Raw genomic sequence first — 10,384 nt, forward strand, 5'->3', positions numbered from 1 at the left:
CAGACAGACAGACAGACAGAAAAAAGGTGTCCTTCCCAGTGTCTAGTGTATGTTAATGTGTGTGTGCATACATAATAAGTGTGTGTGAATATGTGGACTGTTGTTATGCAGTGGTTGCATGGTATGTGTTGGCTTGGCATCTTGTTTCTGGTGTTTGAGTGCCCCCAAGTGGTCAAAGCAAGAACTTGGTGACAAGATACAGTCCAAGTGACACCAGGACCTTCATAAAACACATACAAGCACACACATTGCTGCAGAAGCACGCACGCACACACACACACACACACCTGCCACCCCACAGTAAGCTGAATGTCAGCATATTTTAGCAGGAGGCTAATAAATATCCCCAGCCCTTGGAGCTGTTTAAATTACCAGCATCTCACACTCCGTGTGTGTGTGTGTGTGTGTGTGTGTGTGTGTGTGTGTGTGTGTGTGTGTGTGCGCACACATCAGATTAGGCGTATGCGTGTACATGAGCTTTTGTTTCAATTCAATTATTTCCATTATGCCAGTCAGGCGAGATCAATCTTTCACCGAGAGCGAGAGCATTTCACCAGATCAATCATTCAGGGAATCCAATAGTATTTCTAGCTCATCTATTTACAAATCAAATTAAGAGTCATCCATTGTAAAGCAGCTGTAGCAAACAGGACACCACACAGGATGAGACCGGTGCTCCAAAGAGACAAAGCCATTGATTTTTCTCAGGTGATACCCATTTATTTTTGACATTTTGCAGTACACAGTGCTTTGGCTTGGAGCTACTTATCAAAAAAAAAAAGAAGTGTATTTTCTTGGCATTTGCTTCTTGTGGAGAAACATGCAAATGTGAAATGTGACCTCTGCAATGGAACTATTGTGTTGCTACACTGTGATATTTGGAATAAAAACTAAACCAAGTCTATTATATAATCACAAGTGCCTTGATTGGGATACTCTCAACATATGGGGTTGTTGTAGTACTGTTTAGAATTAAAACATTGATTTTGTTTCTAATTATTGATTGGTTCTTATCAAATTGTTTTTTCATAACGTTTTCCCACTTAGATTTTTAGTGTTCAAACCGTGTAGTGGTAGAACCCTTCTATGTTTGTTTTTAGTTATTTATGTTTATAGTTATTTAGTTATTATTATTATTAAGGCCCGAGCACTGAAGTGCAACGGCACCTATGGTTTTTGTAAGGACTATTAATATTCTGCACCTTCGCTCTTATTTTTGAGATTCTTAGCATGCTGGAAAACTCCTAGACCTATTTAAAATCACAAAGTACTGTGGTGACTGGTGTCAGGCGTTGCCAGGGGGCACCATAGTGTCCCTTAACGTGCACCCTAAATTCAACAAAAGTAATAAGTTAATATACTAACTTTTGAGGGAACATGTGTATCATCAGGAATTCTTTCAAGCTATTTTTAGAAAGGAGTACTTTAGGATCCACAAAAACTCTCAACATCTTGCAGCTATGTGCAGAATATTAACTCTTTCATCTAAATACACATTTAGGCTTGAGAATATTATGGTTGCTCTATACCGCCCCCTAGTTGATTTTAGCCCTTGGGCACATTTTTGACAGCCTCAGTACATACATACATACATACATACATACATACATACATACATACATACATACATACATACATACATAGATAGATAGATAGATAGATAGATAGATAGATAGATAGATAGATAGACATTTATTGATCCCAAAAAAAATGGTAAATTACAGTGTTACAGCAGCACACAAAATATACATACATACAATATACATGAAATAATAATAATTATAATAACAAAATATAAGAATAAAATATAAGAATGTCAGAACAAATATTTAAGTATATACAAGATGGGAAAAAAACTAAATGTGCAGCTGTTTAAATATAAGTATGCTAAAAAATGTAAATGAACCAATCGTTCCGGTTGCCCTTATTGCAATGTTGGGGTGTCTCAGAGTCTCATCTACCCCCCAGGGATGACGTGTTGAAGAGTTTTATTGCCTGTGGTAGGAATGATTTCCTGTAGCGGTCCGTGCGGCATTTAAACTGTCTGAGCCTCTTTGAGAAGCTGCTCCTCTGTTGGACCAGTGTGGGGTGGAGAGGGTGGTCTGGGTTATCCATGATAGATTTACAAAAACTCACAAAAATTGGCGCCCACATAAACACCGGGGAGCTTTGCGAGACTGTTTAGCGAGTTGGCCCATACCTGATAGCGGGCTCCATAGCGCCCTCTAGTGCGTGGAAGTCCTTAACTTGGACCGAGTTACTCTGATTAACACCAGATGTAATACACATATTGCTCTAATCATTGCGGACATATTTCCCATTAACCTTCATTAGCTCCGCCCAACTGGAAAGCGGCCATTTTGACTTTATGCGTTTTCATGTGTTTTACATTCTTTCAAACTCCTCCCAGGCCGTGATTACAATCTTCTTGAATCTTTGCAGGTAGCATATCTGTTGACACTCATGACCAATAGTTATCCAAATTTTGATATTTGAAATAATGCTAAAGTTGTAGGTAGGAATCTCTTATTGGCTGTATCTTTGCACCGGCTATTCCAATGAACACAAAAACACACGTTGTTCCTCGTGGGCCGTTGAGGCTGTGTGCCACATTTGCTGTTAATTGGCCTTCAAATGGCACTGCACTGTTTGTTTGTTTTTTTTACTTAATTAGCAAGTTCTCTATATGTAGATCTTAATTTTTTAACTCCTCCCAAAGCATGAGTGCCATTTGCACAAACATTTGCAATTTTACCAGCCACTTTTTCCGGAATTTAAATTTATAAAAGAAAGTGAACTAGCATATTTTTAATTGCTTCAGTACATTATTTTGTATTATTAATACATACTTTAATAATATATGAAACTAAAAAGTGAAAAGTGAGACTTGGATGACCTGTGGTCTTTCAGTGCCTCTAATTTAAGGTTAGTTGTTCCTCTAACAAACAAGATGTTTGCATTTTCTGAAGACGACTATGTTTGACGGTAAGTACAGTGCATGGACTGGTCGATTGTAAGGTAGGCTATAGGGTTGTTCCCATGGACAATACCATATCATTGTCCATTGTGATGGACAATGACTGGCATTACTATGGAGACCACCCTGTCAGACACATGCTATTCCTAGTGGACGGGAAATTGACAACTGCATCAATCTTAAACTAGCAAAGACAGTTTGTGCTGTGCTGCCCCTTTTCTCCTCGGCTATATTTAGGGTTATACACAAACACTACAAATATCATTCAAATTGACCACTAGGGGGCGCTTTAAATGCACAATAACTGGACGTGGAATTACACAAATCAAGGTTTGAGCTTAGAATCGCAGCTTGCGGCTTTATTAACAGTTGTTGTTGTGTTGTTCATCTGCTTTTCTCAAATCGCCGTGAGATGGACTGAGCTACATATCACACTGAATTGAAAATAAATGTTTTTGACAAATCAGGCATCAGTGCACTGTTTGTGCAATCATTACAAAGCTTGTAGGATATGTTTTATAACGACGCTGGACCACATGTGTGAAATTACTTTGAAGTCTGTATTGAGAAAAAAGGTTTGAACCCGCGAATCGCTGCTTGCGGCTATATTCATTATTTGTTGCCTGCCGCGCTGGCTCAAATTCCCGTGAGCTGGAATCAGACAGAAACATGGAACTTGGGGGAATAACTGGAAAATGTGTGCATGTGCTTCTATAGAAATATGAACCCAATCCACCTCATGTTGCCGTTGTAATTGAGGCTTAAAAATGCTAACTCTGAAAGGCCACGCCCCTGCACAACGTAAGTCCGATTGACTTGATATTTCTCACACAGGTGCAGTTTAATGTGCTCTACAAAAAAGCCTCAAGGACCATTAAGGTCCACCTAGAAAAATCTTCCACCGTTTTTAATTTTTTTTAAAGACACATTTTTGAGATCTTCCCCTACACCGTAGCACTTATTGCTACCAAATTTTCAGTAAATCATCAATGGATCAAGCTTATTACAAGTTGTATAAAGCATGTCTGTATCTAAATTACTTTTCAGGTTATTGACCAATGAACTTTGAAAGGGGCGTGGCTCTGGACATAAATGAACTGAAATTAGAAACCGTAAGGCCAATCATCACAAAACTCACAGGGTATGTTCAGATAAGTGCTCCAGAAATACCCAGACAGTTTTATATACATATGCCAGTAGGGGGCACTACAAGCGCAAGATAGGTGAATGGCATTACACACATTTTTACTATAAATCACATATTCCATCAGGGTCCTTATCCTTTTTCAGTAGTAAGGAAATAAAGGCTGTGTTAACATATCTTGAAAAATCACCATTTTCAATAGAGAAGTCAATCATGTCAAGAAGGAAAGGGCCCAACTGTTCCCAAAAGTTGCATAAAATTCCGGGGGAATCCCATCAAAGCCTGCTGATTTTCCTTGTTGCATATTCTGTACTGCCAGTCTTAATTCCCCAATAGAAATTAATTTGTCCAAGCTAGCGGATTCCTCTGCTGATAACTGAGGCAAGTCAAGCTGATTTAACCAGCTGTCACAGAGGGATTTATCCAGAGTAACCTCAGATTCATCCAGATTGGAAATAAAATGTCTGAAAGGATTTATTTATTTCGACAGGGTTAGTTCTAAAATCACCACCTGAAGATTTAATAGCGGGAATGTCTGCAAAATGATCACTAGATCTTAATCTCATAGCAAGAAGGTGACTAGGTCTAGCACCCTGAAAGTACTAGCGCTGTCTTGCTCTATGGATGAGGAATTTAGATTTCTGTTTCAGAATGTTATTTCTTTCTAGTCATTGTTCGAAAGCTAGCCGTTCCGTAAAATTAGTTTGTAACAGTAAATCTAGTCTGGTGAACTCAGCTTCAAGGTTTTGCAGCTTCAGTGACGTAGCTTTGCGCACATTAGAGCAGAAAAGTATGGTACTGCTCCTAATAAAACCTTTTATCGCATCCCACAATATCCTGGGGTCTTCTACAGAGCCAACATTAATTTGTGCAAATATCTGAAATTCTGCTAAGAACTGACTGAAATAGGATTCATTTTTCAGTAAAGAAGTATTAAAGTGCCATCAAACCGCATGTTGATACAATTGGCCAATTGTGATAGCGCAAAGGACCCCTTTATGGTCAGATAATGCCATTGGAAGTAACAGCGCTTTCATTAAATTAAATAATTGAGGGGATGCAAAAATAAAATCTATCCTGGCAAAGGATTTGTGTCTACGTAAGAAAAAGGAATAGTCCCTACAGTTGGGATTAACTGTACGCCAAATATATAAGCCCCAAGCTGCTGGCCCATGATTTAAGAGCATTTGTGGCCTGAGCTTGGTCAATAGTGGCCTTCGCATTTGACCGATCAATATTCGGGTCCCACACAGCATTGAAATCTGTACCAACAATAAAAGAACAGTCCATTAACTCCAGCATTTGATTGGTGAGCAAATTATAGAAATTGCCATCAAAAACGTAAGGCGCGTAAGCTAACACAAATTCAATTATTCTGGCACCAAATTCTGGAAATCACAATTCTGCCTGTATCATCTGACCAAGAGGACAACACATGAGCTCGCTAATGAAGATGCAATTGTATGATGGAATATATTGGCTAAACGGCCCGCGTCCACCTGCAGTAAAACAATGTCAACATTTCTCGTTCTTAGTAAGCCCAGAGTGCTGGCTCGTTTATGAAGAGCATTCAGTCCTCCACAATTCCAAACTAACAATGAAAGATCACCCATTATCAAGAAATCTGCATTGTAAGTGAAAGCACATGTTGATATTGCTACCACCTTTAACTTTGTTAAATCCTAACAATAATGCATCCAAAGTTAAGTCCCTCAACAAAAAAAAACATGTAAAACACATAACAACAAACGAGACGTTGATACAGAAGCACGTTGCTCACCACCAAGGGCCGCGTGGTCTTCTCGTCCACGTTCGTCTCCACGCCCGCCGCTGCTCTGGTGTCCTACGTTTTCAAGAGGAACAAGAACGTGGTGCTGCTGAGCAGGCTGCACACTGGGGACGCGTGGGACAGCGCCGGCAGGCACGCCAAACCCGACATCATCCTCCACTGCAATCGCAACAAGGGCGCCGTGGATGACTTGGACAAGCTCGTCGGCATGTACAGCTGCCAATGGAGGATGGCGCGCTGGTCCCTCGCCGTGTTCCACAACATCCTCGACGTGTCCACCTACAACGCCTTCGTGCTATGGCGAGAGCACAAGCCGGAGTGGATGCGCGGCAAGCTCAACAGGAGGGGTGTTCCTCGAGCAGCTGGGAAGGTTGCTCGTGACTTCGCTCATCAAGAAACGGCGGAGTCGGCCTTGCACAGAAGCGTCTGCTGCGCTCGTCAAAGGACGGAGAAGACAACAACAACGATGAAGCAGAAGCGGGGGTCTCCGAGACCCAAAGACCCGAGTACAGAATATCCAAAATGGAAAATCATAGAAGGGATTCCCCCTGAATTTTATGCAACTTTTGGGGAATTCTCAAGGGAACAAAGCCTTAATTTCCTTACTACTGAAAAAGGATAAGGATCCTACAGAGTGTTTTAGCTGTCGAACTCTGAGTCTGCTTAACGCTGATGTAAAAATCTTTGCAAAGCTCCTAGCCCATCGTTTGGAGCCTTATATGGCAAAATGAGTGAACTCTGACCAACCAGGATTCATAAAAACGAGACTAGCAGCAGATAATGTTAGACGCTTTCTCCACATTGTTGATGCGGCAGAGGATAGTAAGACCCCAATGTCACATCTCTCTCTTGACACAATGAAAGCCTTTGACAGACTTGAGTAGTCATTTTTATGGTCAGTCTTAGAGGTGATGGGTTTTGGTAACACTGTCATTGGTATGGTTAAAATTTTGTACTGTAATCCCTCAGCCCGAGTGGACGCACCTCCTTCTCTTTATTTCCAGTTTTTAGATCCTCCCACCAAGGCTGCCCCTTGAGTCCAGCACTATTTTTCCTCTCTCTAGAGCCACTGGCTCAAGCCATTAGCCAATCAATTATGGTGTCCCCAACATGCATTTGTAATACACAGCATCATCTCTCATCAACTCTATTTACAGACGATGTTTTGGTCTTTTTAGAAAACACAATCTCATCAATCTCATCAGTCTCTCCCTCACCTTCTATCATTATGCGAGGAGTATGGAAGCTTATCAGGCTTTAAAGGGGTGATAGAATGGTTGTATAGAGTATATCACACTGTTCCTTGAGGTCTTCTGATAGGGTATGTAACATTTGTTGGGCTGAAAATGTTGCTTTTGCTGTTCTTTTGGCCCTCACACCACCCTGCTAAATTGACCTGGCTTGAAACGAGAGGTGTTCTGCCTTATATGGTCTGCTCATGAATATTTAAATTAGATGCGCGCTGATTGGTTGTTGTGCAACGAGCCTGACAGAGCAACAGAAGAAGAAGATGGAGACTTTAGCTGTTGAACGGTATCTGCTTGAGCCTGAATCAGAGGAAGGATCTGATGTAGAGGAGCCACTTGCCAGTAGATTGGAAATGACTCTTCAGACTGGTAAGTTTGGTCATTTAGCATTTACTTGCATTTTCAACACATAGCCCAACATTTGCCGTCCGTTGTTACACTAGTGTAATACTCACGTCAGTGTTGCAGCCTAAGAATAACTTTGTATTAGCCTTGTTTTTAGTATCGTAAGCAACATAAGTTAATGTGCACACGGACAAATATTTTACTACTTGTACCCTCGCAGTTTCAGTCAAGATGTCTAGTTCATAGAGCTGCTCACAACGACAGTCTCTGATTGTGATTATGAGTTACGTAAATTATTTAACACGTAGTAGTAATATGTAATCTTACAACAGGACGTCCATTTAGCTGGACAGGAGACTACTATTTCTGTTTGTATGCTACGTCTAAAGCATTATTACTACTCTCGCCTGTGTCAGTAGGTCAAATGTTATCTTGGAACTCCTATCCTGCTGATTAGATCATCTGACTTTGAGATTATTACCTTCTTAACATGTAGTATTATGTAAAATTACAACTACGGTGCACCCATCTTACATTGGCAGGTGTTCTTGTGGAAACTGTGCACAAATGCCCCAGGAGAGAGAAAATATGTTGCCAATAAATACCTCAGGTAACTAAAACTAGATTCATTAACTCAAGCTACTTTCTGCTTTCTGCTCATTCAACATTATGAAATAACATTAAGCTCATTATTTGTTTTTACAGGTCATGAAAAGAATGACCCAGGTTCCTGAGGAGATAACCTGTATGACTCACCATCCCGGCCTTCATCCGGTGTGCCTCAATAAATATTCTTTGCAAAATGCAATGAATATTTACAGAGTTGACCATGGCCAGTTGAGAATCAGAGGGATGGAAAGGTGAGGCCAATGTGATACCACTGTTAGCAGTTCTATAACAATACCCATTGATTATTGGTTCAGCATTATTACAAAAACACAGTATTATCAAGACAACAAAATGAAAAACTTTATTTAGTTTAAAAACAATCATTACTCTGAAATCTAAAGAAAAATGTGGTTGTCCACTCACCCTGTTCCTTTGCAGGCCATGCAGACCCAGGGCTTATAGGACTTGGTGAGCTGGTGCTGGGTTTTCTTGGTAGAAGTGTCCGTGTCGTGATCCCCTCTTGTGTCATGCTGCGTATACGAGGGAGTTTCTGAGGGCTTCAGGGCAGTAGTCGGGTTTGGGTGCCTGTCGAGCTGAGCACACAGGTCCTGGGGCCCATGTATCTGCCGGACTGCTTCCAGATAAGGAAGGGGGATGGATGATCTCCTCGAACACCAGTCTCATCCGGTCTAAGACATAGCCTGTTGTGTGTGAAAAGTCATTTTTAGCACCTATACCATTGCACATTCAGATTTGTTGTTTGAAGTGTGTGAAAAGTTATGTTTAGTGCCTATATGATGCACATTTTTATTTTTTGTTTGTAATAAAAAATATATTTAAACTTACAAATTGTTGACTCTGTCTTCACTTCTTTGACGGTGTAACCTCCCCTTTGGCCTTTGGGAACAGACGTCTGGACATTAGTTTCCCCTTGGCTGTCTCCCATTGTGGCTGCAAGATACAACCTGAAACAAAAAACATAAATTTTGTAACATAACTGTATTACCTATTAAACACGCACCAAGCAAAATACTCCAGCTAACTTACAGCAAAAGCAGTTGCTAAACCTCTAAGCTGTGCCAAAGCTGTACTCTAACCAGTGTTGTTACAAGTGTCTTACAGTTAGACCAGCTTAAAACTGAAATGATTTACATTTAGACGGCCGGCAATTAGGCCTGATGTCTTTAGACTATTGCTCATGTCTCACTCCTTCACTGAAAAAACCGTTTCTAGCAGCAATTTGTCCCCCATTCACATTTGCCTTTTCTAAAGACTTGTATTGTTGAATGACGACGTTCATAGGGCGTGTACATCCTGCAAGGCATCTTCAACACACCAGTCTAGCATTCAGTCATACTGTTGTATACAAACACATTCCTACCCTTGTCCAAATTATTTCACCAGCCTCCCCCACAAAAGGAAATCAATTGATTGAGATCAGACCAATCAGTGATAATCCAGAGATAGTTCTATTCCTACTGAGAATAGTAACTATGTGTTGGGAATGTATCCCATTTTGATAAAGTCACTCACTCATCAGGGTAACATTGTTAGATAACACTGCTCTGCTAAATCCTACCAGTCACAATGCTACACAAACACCATAAGACTTCTGTTTTGTAAGAATAAGTAGAAAGGTTACCTTGTATGATATGTGAGGTCTTAATCTTATGAACAGTTGTGCCCCCGAGATCACACTCAGAGCATCTGTTTAGCGAGCTGCATCTTTCGTGTCTTGACTTTCTTGTGATGTGCTCTGAAATAAAAAAAAAACTACAAATCAATACATTGCAGTCTATATACACACCGTTTTCACGAGATTGACTCGATATCATATGAAATGATAACGTTTCTAGTTCTGTTGTCAAAGCAAACGGGATGCTATAGCTAGCTAGCTAGCTAGCTGAGTAACGTTACAGCTTAGCGCTAGCTCGCAACCAAACTATCAGGATTCTACTCAGCTGCAGTTAGCTTTCTTGCTGAAATACCATAAAAATTAGCCGGCCAAAGTGGACAAACATGCATGGTGAACTATAGAGTAGCTACATGACAACACAGGGTATTTATCGAAGGGAACAGTTAGGAAAAATGAAACGTTAGCCCCTTTGCCATTACATCAACACACATTCAGCCTATGCTAGCTACAGGCTACGTTGCATTGCTAATGTTACTGTTAGCGATAAATCATACTTACAGCTTGTGTTTGATGACCGACTCAACGCAACCGCAGCTTAGCAAATCCTGCTTTAAATTGTCCGAAGTTTGAAAACTGC

The 10,384-nt window shown here is 40.6% G+C and overlaps 1 long non-coding RNA gene across 1 annotated transcript; it reads left to right on the forward strand.

Moving 5' to 3' along the window:
- Positions 1-7,421: 7,421 nt before the first annotated feature.
- Positions 7,422-8,545, forward strand: LOC116669854 (uncharacterized). Its single transcript, XR_004326879.1, has 3 exons — positions 7,422-7,526; positions 8,045-8,112; positions 8,208-8,545. It is a non-coding gene; the product is annotated as an uncharacterized LOC116669854 (long non-coding RNA).
- Positions 8,546-10,384: the final 1,839 nt, after the last annotated feature.

The sequence above is a fragment of the Etheostoma spectabile genome, chromosome 20 (assembly GCF_008692095.1).
Source record: "Etheostoma spectabile isolate EspeVRDwgs_2016 chromosome 20, UIUC_Espe_1.0, whole genome shotgun sequence".
Lineage (NCBI taxonomy): Eukaryota > Metazoa > Chordata > Actinopteri > Perciformes > Percidae > Etheostoma > Etheostoma spectabile.